This window comes from Molossus molossus, unplaced genomic scaffold (assembly GCF_014108415.1).
Source record: "Molossus molossus isolate mMolMol1 unplaced genomic scaffold, mMolMol1.p scaffold_m16_p_18, whole genome shotgun sequence".
NCBI classification, from domain to species: domain Eukaryota; kingdom Metazoa; phylum Chordata; class Mammalia; order Chiroptera; family Molossidae; genus Molossus; species Molossus molossus.
The window spans coordinates 43,018,682-43,031,577 of NW_023425353.1; the positions used below are offsets into that span (position 1 = coordinate 43,018,682).

The window sequence follows — 12,896 nt, forward strand, 5'->3', positions numbered from 1 at the left end:
CTAAGGCCTCTGTGGCACAGTGACTACCTGGCTGCTTGGGGAAAACCTGGAGCATCCGCCCTTCTCTCTGTCTCCATATCGAGCACCCTTGGGCACCCACTTAGCTGCTTTGTGTTTCAGTTTCCCCTTCAGTGAAGTGGGAGTCAAGGTGACACCGCATCACTTACTGTGAAGATAAAATCATTTAGCAGATGTGAAAGTTCTTGGAACATGCATTTCACAGACGTCTATTTCATTTCAGTTTTTAAAACTTTCCATTGGTCTCAGCTGTTTGTGTTTGTGCCAAAGTGTAGGCCTCATGTCCCTTGATTCTTCTCCCTGAGGTTAAGAGCAAGGTAGGGAAGGTCATTTGACTAGCAGGGAACTGAGACCAAAAGAAGCTCAGCAACTTTCTTGAGCTGCAGTGGTGGCCGAGGGAGGAGCTGGTCCGCGTGGGTTCTTTCCGCGGCACCGTTCTGCATCCTCTTCCCAAACTTCCTTATGGGGTGGAGGGCTGCTTCCTCCAAATGGTTTACAGAGAGGATTTCACTGGTTTCAGGCATTCTGCTGCTCTCACTTGATGTTTATTGTCCCCTATTGAGAGAGATGTTCAAAGGCTTTTCTAGTTCATTGATACGGCACAGGCCATAAAGCGAAATACGCTTCTTTATTACTGGCCCAAGGCAGATGCATGCCCTTGATTGTTTTAAAGCTGACCATCAAGAATGGTAGCTGTGCTGGCCCAATAGGACTTCCTGCAGGAAGGAAGGAAGATGAAAGAGATCCCTCCTCAGGTTGTAGAAGGTGCCAGAAGTGCCGGAGAGGTAAGGAAATGCCTGTCTGGATGTTTCTGAAGTCCCCAAACAGCTCTACGTAAGACTGCTACATAGCGGTATTTCACCATGACCCAGGGGAAAGTTAAATTTTAACTTTTAATTTTATTATTAGACAGTAAAGTGCTGAAATTATATGTACTGTATGTAGCCCAGTGAATTTTTATAGATGCGAGCAACCATGCAACTGCCACCCAGAAAAAGTTATCATGCATCTTAGAGGATTCCCTTGTGCCCCTTCCCCACCCCTGGTAACCCTTTTTCTGATGTCATTCCCAGAGATTAGTCTTGCCTTTCTTAAACATCCCATAAATGGAATCACACAGTGCAAACTCTTTTGCATCTGGCTTCTGTCTCTCACCATGATGTCTGTGAGCTGCATCCGTGTTGTGGCATCTAGCAGTAGTGTGTAAAGATACATGCTTAAAATGGAAAAACAAGTTAAACATCATCAACCGTTTTCAGGATGGAAGGCATTGGATGTAGACGACTTTTTAAAATGAATTTTAGCCCTGGCCAGTTTGGCTCAGCGGTTAGAGCGTCGCCCTGCGGTCTGGAGAGACCCGGGTTCGGTTCCCGCTAGGGGCACGTACTTCGGTTGCAGTTTGTCCACGGCCCTGGTTGGTCGTGCGGGTGGCAGCCGTTCGATGTGTCCCTTCACATCGATGTTTCTCTCTCTCTCCCTTCCTCTCTCTCCCTCCCACTCTATCTGTACAAAAAATGGAAAAATATCCTCGGGTGAGGATAAAAAAAAAAAAAATAAAAAAAAAAATAAAATGAATTTTAGGCTTTTGAAAGAAGAGATGGGGATTTGAAATTCAAGTGTACTGGGAAGAACCCACGAGGCCAGGAATGTAGACAAGAAATCGGGGAGGTGTATTTAGCTAAGCAGATGTAGATAAGAATTGGAATGGAGGAGAGGCAGAATGTTGGGGAGGTGGGTGCAGGGGACCTGTGATGTCACAGCTGGTGGAATGCCCAGACTGTACTGAGAGTTCTTGTCCCCTGGTGTCTGTGTTGGTGAGTCCTTACTGGTAACTATCCAGGTGAAGTTCTGCTGTCACCCATCCTGGTTCTGGAAGATGACTATAATTATACACCATGTCCTGCAAGCCAGGCAGAACCACACACGTTGGGACCTGTGGCAAGATTCTTAGAAGACTGGGCAGAACCCAGTATATAAAACTCCAGTGGACATTAATGTCTCTGTGATATTGAAACAATTCATCCCAGAAAACTTGTATTAAAATATAAGATAAACTTATTCAATGGAATCATATGGACTATCCACTTACAAATTTTTTCATAGCTGATAGATTTAACATGATTGGAGTTTCATCTTTTTTATTTGTATATGCACATACACAGGGGTGTTATTACCTGTTGCCATTTATTTATTCATTTAACATTTATTTCTGTGGCCTGCTTTAAAAGATTTCTGCTTAGGTAGTTCCTGTATAAACTCTTTAAATCAATTTTTTTTCTTTATTGATTTTAGAGGGGGGGGGAGAGAGAGAGAAATATTGATGAAAGAGAACATCGATTGGCTGCCTCCTGCATGTCCCCTACTGGGGATCAGGCCCATAACCTGGGCGTGTACCATGCCCTGGAATCCAGCCAGAGACCTCTTGGTGCATGGTTTGACGCTCAACCACTGAGCCACACTAGGCAGGCCTATCTAAACTCTTTATGGCAATTCATCACCTGGTGATAATTGAGATAGAATTGAATCCTTTGTAATATTTGAGTTGCTTTCATCTCTGGCATGTAATTGTTCCCGCTGGTACCCCCTGCACTGCACACTTTTCTTCTCCAGGTATTGGCGTGGCTTATTGTCAAATCTCATTTCAGTCTGTTCTCAAAGGCAAGCTTCTCAGAGAAGCCTCCCTGATCACCCTCACTTTCTTCTCCCTGGGTCTGAAACAGCATCCCATCTCTGTGATCTTACCTTGTTTTGTTTTTCTCTATTATATTTATCAATATTTGGAAATCACATGTGTATTTTAAATAATTTCTTGTCTGTTTCTTTTATGACACTAGAAGCTTCATGAAGCAGGGACTTTGGTTCATTCCATATCCCAGGTCCATGGACCGTGTTTTATCCACAGTGGGTACCAGCACATACTGATTAATTAAATGTGTCATTTTATATTCACAGTAACTTTCATATTCACCTGTGACATTGGAGGGAAGAAAATCCTATCTTAAAGATGAGGAAGCCGAGGCTCAGAGAGGTTGAGTAACTTACCGAAAGCCATGTGGTCAGCAGCAGGGTGGCCCTGAGCGGGGGCTGGAATAACGCCTCCTCACCCCCAGCTGAGAGTGGTTCCCGTGAACTCCTGGGGCTTGATCACAAGCAGTACTTGTCTGATGGCCTGGACTGCTACTCTGAGATGGAGCAAAGAGAAGTTACACCCACTTTTAATCTTTCTCTGAGCAGATGATGAGATCTCTGACCACTGTCTCCTTTTCCTCAAAGGAGAATTAAATCCTCCCAAGAGTATCATGAGTATTGTGAGACCAGTGAGTTAAAAACCTATGAAGTGAGAAAAAGGCCCTACGATATATTCTAAAAGTCAACATTATTGCCTGGCCAGTTTGGCTCAGTGAGTGGACTGCGTAGCCCCATAGACTGAGAGGTTCCGGTTCGATTCCTGGTCAGGGGGATGTGCAGGAGGCAGCCAATCGATGTATCTCTCACACATTGATGTTTCTAACTCTCTCTCCCTTTCTCACTCTCAAAGAAATGAATAAAAACATATATTTAAAAAAAAGTCAACATTATGTTAATGAACTAGAAAAAAAATTAATTTCCTATAAAGGCATGTTTTCTAACTATATTTCTCGTTGCTTTGCTGTCTGCTTTGACCAAAGGCTTTATTAGGCTTTCTTTTTTTTTTTTTTTCATCCTCACTTGAGGACATTTTTGCATTTATCCTCAGATAGAGTGGGAGGGAGAGAGAGAGGAAGATAGAGAAACATTGATGTGAGAGAGACACACCGAGTAGTTGCCACCCACACGACCCCAACCGGGGCCAGGGACAAACCTCAACTGAGGTACGTGCCCTTAGCGGGAACCAAACCCGGGCCTCTCTGGTCTGCAGGTCAGTGCTCTAACCACTGAGCCAAACTGGCCAGGGCTAATAGGCTTTCTTTAATTGGCTCTTCTGTTTGCATACAGAGGCCCAGACACAGGGCTTATTATTTTGTTAATCAGGAGATGAATGCATTTACTTTGGGGGAAAAAGTGTGAATAATGTTTCTAATGATCCACTTGGAATGATATGCCACTGAATTTAGGAGAAAACTTTGAGTAATCTCTCAAGTGACCTCAGGGGAATGACGTGGGATGCTTCCATTAATTCCACGCCATCCTGATCAGTCCCCATTCATTGCATGCTCTCAGCCTGTGCAACCTTCTGTGAGGCTCCTGTGGTATGCAGGGATTCCAGAAGCACAGGAACAAGACCCGAGTAGTAGCATAGTGCCTAATGGCGGCAGCTCTCATCTGCATCAGCTCTAACAAGCTGGTGTTGAAACTGGATGGCAGGATGCCAAGGAAGCTAAGGTCAGCATACTTTGAAATAGCAAAGTGAGTCATATAACCCAGGATTTGCACATACCCACAGGGCTACCTGACTCAGCCCACCTCCAAGGGATCACGTTCATGAGTATTGCTTAGGTTCCTGAGCCCAGCTCTGTCCTAGGTGTGTGGTGGGTGACAAAAGGAAGGAAAAGTTATGAGGACCCCCTCATCTTGCTGGGGAGACTGATACAGAGGCAAAGAAAAATTGAAGTGAATAATTAAGCATGAAGTCAGTGAAGAGAGAAGCCATCATGAGCTGGAGGCAGGTGGAAATGTAGGAGAGAGGCCCAGCCCAGATTGATTCAACAGTACAAAACAAAGAAGCAAAACTGAAGTGAGTAAGACCCCGGAGTGGCTGAGATGTGGACCTGGGCAGCAGATGGCCTGGGTGTGAATCCTGATGTGCTGCTTTCTTGCTGTGTGACCCGGGGGGAGATGGTTTACCCTTTGCAAGCCTCAGATTTCATAGCTATAAAATGGAGATCATGACGTTGTCAACTTTTTCCATTCATTCAACAAATTGTTGTTTTACGTGCCAGCCGTTGATTTAGATGCTGGGGATACAATGACAGATGGGTCCTTACTCTTGCAGAGCTTGTTTCTGGTGGCAGAAGCAGACAGTAAATAAGAAAATAATAGAAAGTGGTAAGTGCCACACAGAGAATGAAAACAAGTAAATGAGAGTGCCTGGGGAGTTCTTTCAGATGTGCCTGAAAGGTCTCTGCAGAGGGGACAGGATCTGGGGCCTGAGTGAAGCCAAGAGGGAGGGTGCCAGGTGGGGAGTGCGAAGACCCTCAGACCCAATCAGGGCTGCCAGGCAACCCTTGTGGCTAGCTGGGGACAGGCCGGGGGTGGGGGTGGGGCCAGGGGCAAGTGCAGGAGAAGCATTGGAAGAGGTAGATGGGGGACAGATTGCCAAAGTAATTTTCACACTGTGAAATGATCTGATCTTTGCTTCCAGTCTGTTTTGACAAATGCATATCAAGACACCACATATTTTCATTGCCCCAGAAAGTTCCTTCCTGCTTATTGCCATTCAGATCCCTGTCCCCCAGGGGCAGCTACTGGGCTAAATTTTGTGTCATCCTAGGTTAGTTTTGATATTCTAGAATTGCATATAAACAGTATCACATGGTACATTCTCTTCTTCACTCAGTATATTTGGGGTACATCTATGTTGTTGCATGTGTCAGTTTATTTGTTGCTGAGTATTCCACTGTATGGATGTACCACAGTTTGTTTATCCATTCACTTGTTATGGACATCTGGGCTGTTTCCAATGGATTCAGATTAGATTTTCATTTTATTAAAAAAAAAATGTTTTTTCTTTATTAAAAAATTTTTTTTCTTTATTGATTTTAGAGAGAGAGAAAGAGAGAGGGAGAGAGAAATATTGATGAGAGAGAACATCGATTGGCCGCCTCCTGCATGCACCCTACTGGGGATCGGGCCCACAACCTGGGCATGTGCCCTGACCTGGAATTGAGCCGGGATCTCTCAGTCCATGCGAGGATGCTCAATCCACTGAGCCACACTGGTTGGGCTAGATTTGCATTTTAAAGCATCCACTTTGGCTGCTTTGGGAAGAATACAGTATATAAGAGAAAGCGTAGGAAAAGGCCAGTTGGCGTTATTGCATTCTGGGTATACGTGGATAGTGGGGCTTGACTGAGGGTGGTAGGAGCGGAGGGCGTGAGATGTAGACAGCTTGGGGCCCTAAGTGTGGCGGCAAAGGGATTTGATTTGTCGTTGGAGGTGACTGACATGAATAAAAGACAGAAATGAACCTCCTATCTAGGTTGTTGGTCTGAGCATCTGAAAGAATGGCAGTTGTATTTACTAAGATGGGCAAGACCATGGGGGAAGCAGGTTTGGGGTGGATGGGCATCAAGAATTCTTTTGGGAATATGTTAAAATAGGTAGCTCTCTTAGTAGTCAAATGTTGTTTTGATGATAAAATGAGATAATTTACTTAGCTGTTTAGTATAGTATCTTGAACATTCAGGAAATGGTAGCTTCTATTACAGTGAAAAGCAGTGCTAAATCATAATTATTGAGCTTACAAAAGAGACTAGCCAAATTAGAGAAAAATGAAAAAACAAGTAAACAGGAATAGGGAGAAATAGGATCCACTGGGTAAGGAAGAACTAAATCAGTTGATGGAAGGTTTTGAATTTCAGGGAGAAAATTTTGAACCGAATCCACTTGAGAATATGTCTTTGCGCTTTAAGAAGGAGGAGACACAAGATCCTTAGCGAGCCAGCGAGGAGTTCTAGGTTTTGGCTCCTTGCTCCTTTGCCAGCTGGGTGAACTCAGGCAAGCCACACCCCTTCTCTAAGCATTGAATTACTTGTTCTATGGGTTTGTGAGGAAGGGAAAAGATGATGCAGGCAAAAATTTCCTTGGAAAGTATCAAACAGAAATGCTCAATGTTCTTAAATGGCTTTTTAGACTTGAATGATGTCTTAGACAGTGGGTGCTAGAAGGGGGGCTGGGCATGGGAGGGTATTGCAGAGGAGGGGGGGGACTATGTCTTGTAATTGGTTATTAAGGGCCTGACCTGGGATCCTATAGAATGGAGAAGATATACATCTGGGAGAGCCTTTGAAAGAAAAATCAGATAGCCAAGGGTGAGGGCATTGAATGCAAATGACCTGAGCCCCAGGAGGTGGGAGAACAGTGATGCCATCCGAGAGAACAGGATAGTTGGAAGGGGGGCATTTGAGTTGAGGGCAAGCCTTAATGTAAAACTCACTGGGCGGACCTGCCAGAGTAGGCAGTTGAGAATGTGAACTGAAGTTCTGTTATGCAGGTTGGGCTGCTTATGGGTATTTGCGAGTCATCAGCCCAGATAATGACTGATACCATGAGGCTGTGAGCTGTCCAAGGAAGCAACATATATGGCGCTGTTTATTTTGCTCATCCCGGTTGATTTGGTGCCAAAACAACAGGCTGAAGAGTGAAATATCCTGTTAGTCAGCTGGTTGTCTGGGCTGCTCAGTGCCAGCCAAACAGTTTGACAAATCTTTCCAGTGTGTTGAAGACTGAGCTGACTGCGCTGGCAAGTTCACCGATCAAGTCTTGAGATTGGATGTGTGTGGATTTATTATTATTGTTATTTTAAAAATATTTTTTCTGTATTGATTTTAGAGAGAGAGGATGGGGGGAGAGAGAGAGATGGAAACATCAATGAGAGAGAACATTGATTGGCTGCCTCCTGCATGCCCCCCACTGGGGATCGGGCCCACAACCTGGGCATGTGCCCTGACTGGGAATTGAACTGGCGACCTCTTGGTGCATAGGTCAGTGCTCACCCACTAAGCCACACCGGCCAGGTGGATATGTGTGTATTTAACGAGATTCCAGGAAGTATCTTGGATTTAGTGTCTGGGACTTCAGTTTTTGGCCCTGCTGTCACTCAGGATCTCTCGAGGCCCTTCAGGGGTGGTGCATGTTTGGCTTTGGTCCTGGAGAGGTGACTCAGATGTAATGAAGGGTCTGGCCCACCCTTAGGACATTTAGTAGCACCGGAGTCACTCTAGCACCTTCTGAGATATTTCTGAAAGTCCTGGGTCCTTGATTCAGTCAGACGTGATTGTTTAGCATAAAGAGGACAGTTCCTTATTCACCTCCAGCACAGGTACTAGGACTTCCTCCAGACAGGGACGTCCTGATGGTTTTCTGTTGTTTAGATGTTGAACTAATCTTAGAGAGCATGGAAGGTGAGCTCTCAAATAGCGTGTGTGTACCTGGTTTGCTTTGCCCTGGGTCATTTCTTCATGACTTGACTCTGTTCTCTCTCTGTGTCCTTGACCACTGTCTTCAATTTGTTTGTTTGTTTCTTGTGGTTGTCCAGACCAAAATGGCACTCCTAATTAAGGTGTTCAGAGACACTGCTGCTGCTGTTAGCTCTGTGATCTTTTCTCCCAGTTCGGTTCTCACTTTCAGATTTCTCAAATCCCACTTTCGACCTATAGCTTGATGGTGTCTGCTGGCCTCCCATGTACAACTGGGTGACCTGGAAGGATTGTCACACAGTGGAGAAAAAAAGAGAGGGTTTATGTCCCAGAAAGGATTACTTAGCCATTTACACTGAAGCTGTCTACGGAAAGCTCACGGAGGGAGAGGCGAGCTGTTACGGACACCCACATCCATCGGGCCATTTCTTCCCCCTTCCTTTGCTACTCAAAGTGTTTCCTCAAAGTGGGAACTCTTTAGAAATGCTGCCCTGGCTGGTTTGGCTCAGCGGTTAGAGCGTCGGCCTGCGGTCCAGAGAGACCCGGGTTCGGTTCTCGCTAAGGGCACGTACCTCGGTTGCAGTTTGTCCCCCGCCCTGGTTGGGTCGCGCAAGTGGCAACCACTCGATGTGTCCCTTTCATGACAATGTTTCTCTCTCTGCCTCTCTCTCCCTCTCACTCTAACTGAACAAAATAAACGAAAAAAATGTCCTCAGGTGAGGATTAAAAAAAAAAAAAAGAAATGCAGAATCTCGGGCCCCACTCTGGACCTGCTGAATCTGAATCTGCATTCCAGCAAGATTTCCTAGGGGATTCCTGAGCCGTTCAAGTTGGAGAAGCACGGCTGGAAATCACCAGAGCATCATTCAGACTGCTTCCAAGGCCGTTCACTTGCAAAGAGAACATTTATCGGGATCACAGCTGCATACAGCAGACTCCAGGTGGTGGTGTGCTTTTCAAGTAGGATTAAACGATTTTTTATCTAAGTAATATACGCACTCCATTAAAAGGAAGATTCAGACAGCTCACAGTGGTAGCAAATGAATATGTAAACCCTCTTACCCCAAACCTCCCCATCCCCAGTTTCACTCCTCACCCCTCTTAATCATTTCCAGACGTTGTTAGTCTCCCCTCCCTCACCCTGCACTGCAGCTTATGTTTTATACCGCAGTTCAAGGAGGGGAACTTGAATCGCTGTGCAGAAATGCACGTTAGATTCAGCTAAGCTCGGATGAATTTGTGAACACCCCAGAAAGTTGGATGTCAGCAAGTCAAAGGTGTTGAGTGAGGGAGCCCAAAAGGAGCACCAGTAACACGGCCTTATTATTAGCAAGTTTTGATTGTTTCAAACTCTCCACTGATTTTAAAAACAGGGCAACCTACTTTATGACTCACTTATTCCTGTTACTTGCTATTTCTCTCCTGCTGAGACAAATTCTGACGGTGGAGATGTGGCCACCTAGATGCTGTAACTTCTGTTGCTTTTTTAGATCAGAAAAGGACAGATGGAGAACCCCATGTGGTGGTCTTTTTTTTCTTTCTCCCCCTAAATGTAATTTATTAAGCTTTTTAATTTGTGAGGAGAAATTAACCCTCAACTTTGAGGCCACTTTGCAGGAGACCCATATTCGAAGTGATGATTAAGTTGCTTATGGTTCTTGCCTTTTTATTTTTTTTAGTTCTTGCCTTTTTAAAAAACAGCTTTATTGCCCTGGCCTGTGTCGCTTAGTTGATTGGGTGTTATCCAGTGAACCAAAAGGTTGCTGGTTCAATTCCTGGTCAAGGGCACATGCTAGGCTGCAGGCTCGATCCCCTGTAGGGCTTATGCAGGAGGCAACCGGTCGATGTTATGCTCTCACATTGATGTTTCTCTCTCTATCCCTTCCTTGCTCTCTAAAAATCAATAACTATTCTTAAAAACAAACAAAAAATCAACTTTATTGAGGTATAATAAATACCTCATATATGCCATAAATACCTTTATATATGCCATAAAATTCTCTGATTTTAAGTGTACAGGTCAATGTTTTTTAGAAAATTGAGTTGCATAATTATCATAATCCAGCTTTAGAATGTTTCTTTCACCCCCAAAATATTCTTGTGTCCATTTGTGGTTAACCCCATTTGTACCCCCAACCCCAGTCTGCTAATCCACTTACTATCTTTACAAATTGACCCTTTCTGGACATTCCTATAATGGAATTATACAACATGTGTTCTTTTGTGGCCGGGTTCTTCTGCTGTTTTTTGAGGTTCATCCAGGTTGTAGCATTATCAGCATTTCATTCTTTTATTATTGCCAAGTAATGTTCTAATATATAGATGTGCCTCATTTTGTGTATGCATTCACCAGTTGATGGGCACATGGGTTCTTTCCACTGTTTGGCTAGTACGAAGGATGTTGCTGTGAACACCTCTGTGTATTCTTTGTGTGGATGTATGTTTTCATTTCTCATGGGTTAGATACTAGGAGTAGGTTAGGTGGGTCATGTGATAAGTTTATGTTTAACATTAAAAACCATTTTTTTTACTTGTAAAATACACATCATGTAAAATTAAACAGTGAACTATCTTAACGATTTTTAACTGTGCAGCTCAGTGGCATCAAGTAATTCACATTGTTGTGTAGCCATCACCACTATCCACAGAACTGTTTTCATCTTACAAAACTAAACTCCAGCCCCGGCTGGTTTGGCTCAGTGGGTAGAGCGTCGGCCTGTGGTCCAGAGAGACCCGGGTTCGGTTCCTGCTGAGGGCACGTACCTCTGTTGCAGTTTGTCCCCAGCCCTGGTTGGGCTGTGTGGGTGGCAGCCACTTGATGTGTCCCTTTCACATCGATGTTTCTCTCTCTCTCCCTCCTACTCTATCTGAACAAAAAATGAAAAAATGTCCTTGGGTGAGGATAAAAAAACAAACAAACAAACAAACTAAACTCCATACCCCTTCAGCAGTAACTCCCTATTTCTTTTCACACCTCAGCTCCTGGCACCACCATTCTACTTTCCTTCTCTGTGATTTCACTACTCTAGGTACTTCAGATAAGTGGAATCATACAGTACTTCTCCTTTGACTGGCTGATTTCACTTAGCATAATGTCCTCAAGGTTCATCTATGTTGTAGCACGTGTCAGAATTTCCTTTCTTTTTAAGGCTGAATAATATTCCATTGTGCATATACTACATTTTGCTTCTCCACCCATCTGTCAGTGGATGCTTGGGTCACTTCTGCCTTATGAATGACTGTTGTAAATAATCAACATTGGGGTACAAATACTAAGTATTTGTACCTGCTGTCAGTTCTTTTGGGTATATACCCCAAAATGGAGTTTCTGGATCATATGGTAATTCTATTCTTAATTTTTTTGAGGAAAATCATACTATTTTCCATAGTGGCTACATTGTTTTGCATTTCCACCAAGAGTGCACAAGGGTTACAATTTTTCCACGTGCTTGCTAGCACTTGTTTTTCTGTGTTTTTTTTTTTTTTTTTTATCCTCACCTGAGGACATTTTTCCATTTTTTCTTTAGATAGAATGGGAGGGAGAGAGAGAAAGAAACAGCGACGTGAAAGGGACACATCGAGTGGCTGCCACCCGCACGACCCAGCTAGGACCGGGGACAAACTGCAACCAAGGTACATGCCCTTAGCAGGAACTGAACCCGGGTCTCACTGGACCGTGGGCCGACACTCTAACCGCTGAGCCAAACTGGCCAGGGCCATTTTTCTGTGTTTTTGATAATAGCCATTTTAATATGTGAGGTGGTATTTCATCGTGGTTTTGATTTGCATTTTCTAATGATTAGTGATATTGAAGACCTTTTCTTTTTTTTTTTTTTAATTTGATTTTATTGATTTTTTTTTTATCCTCACCCAAGGACATTTTTCCATTTTTTGTTCAGATAGAGTGGGAGGGAGAGAGAGGAAGATAGAGAGAGAGAAACATCGATGTGAAAGGGACACATCGAGTAGCTGCCACCCGCACAACCAACCAGGGCCGGGGACAAACTGCAACCGAGGTACACGCCCTTAGCGGGAACCGAACCCGGGTCTCTCTGGACCACAGGCCAACGCTCTAACCGCTGAGCCAAATCAGCCAGGGTGAAGACCTTTTCATGTGCCTGTTGGTCATTTGGGTATCTTTGGAGAAATGTCTTTTGTTCTTTGCCTATTTTTGTTCTTTTTACTGGGTTGTTTATTTTTTGTTGTAAAGTTGTAGTTTTTGTTTTTGTTAACATATATTTTGGATTTTAACCCTCTTATCAGATATTTGATTTGTAAATATTTTCTCCCATTTATGGGTTGCCTTTTTACTCTGTTGATTATTTGATGCTCACAGGTCTTTATTTTTGATTGTTCAGTTTATTTATTTTTTTCTTTTGTTGCCTGTGATTTTGGTGTTGTATTCTAAGATTGCCAAATTCAATGTCATGAAGCTTTTCTCCTAGGTTTTATTTGAAGAGTTTTATAGTTTTAGGTTTAGGGCTTTGATTCATTTGGAGTTAATTTTTGTATATGGTGTCAGGTAAGGGACCAGCAACTGCATTCTTTTGCCTGTGAATGTCCAGTTTTTTCAGCATCATTTGTTGGAAATCCTTCCCCTTTCCTCATTGAATGGTCTTGGCACCGTTGTTGAAAATCATTTGACCATATATGTGAGGATTTATTTTTGGGCTCTCTATTCTGTTTTCACTGGTCTATGTATACCTTTTTAAGAAACTGCCAAACTGTTTTCTAAAATGGCTGCACCATTTTATATCCCCT

The 12,896-nt window shown here is 43.7% G+C and overlaps 1 protein-coding gene across 2 annotated transcripts in view; it reads left to right on the forward strand.

Annotated features, from left to right (window-relative positions):
- The window catches only part of KAT2B (lysine acetyltransferase 2B), a 102,296-nt gene that overhangs the window by 6,812 nt on the left and 82,588 nt on the right, over positions 1-12,896 (forward strand). The gene's annotated exons all lie outside the window — the stretch shown is intronic.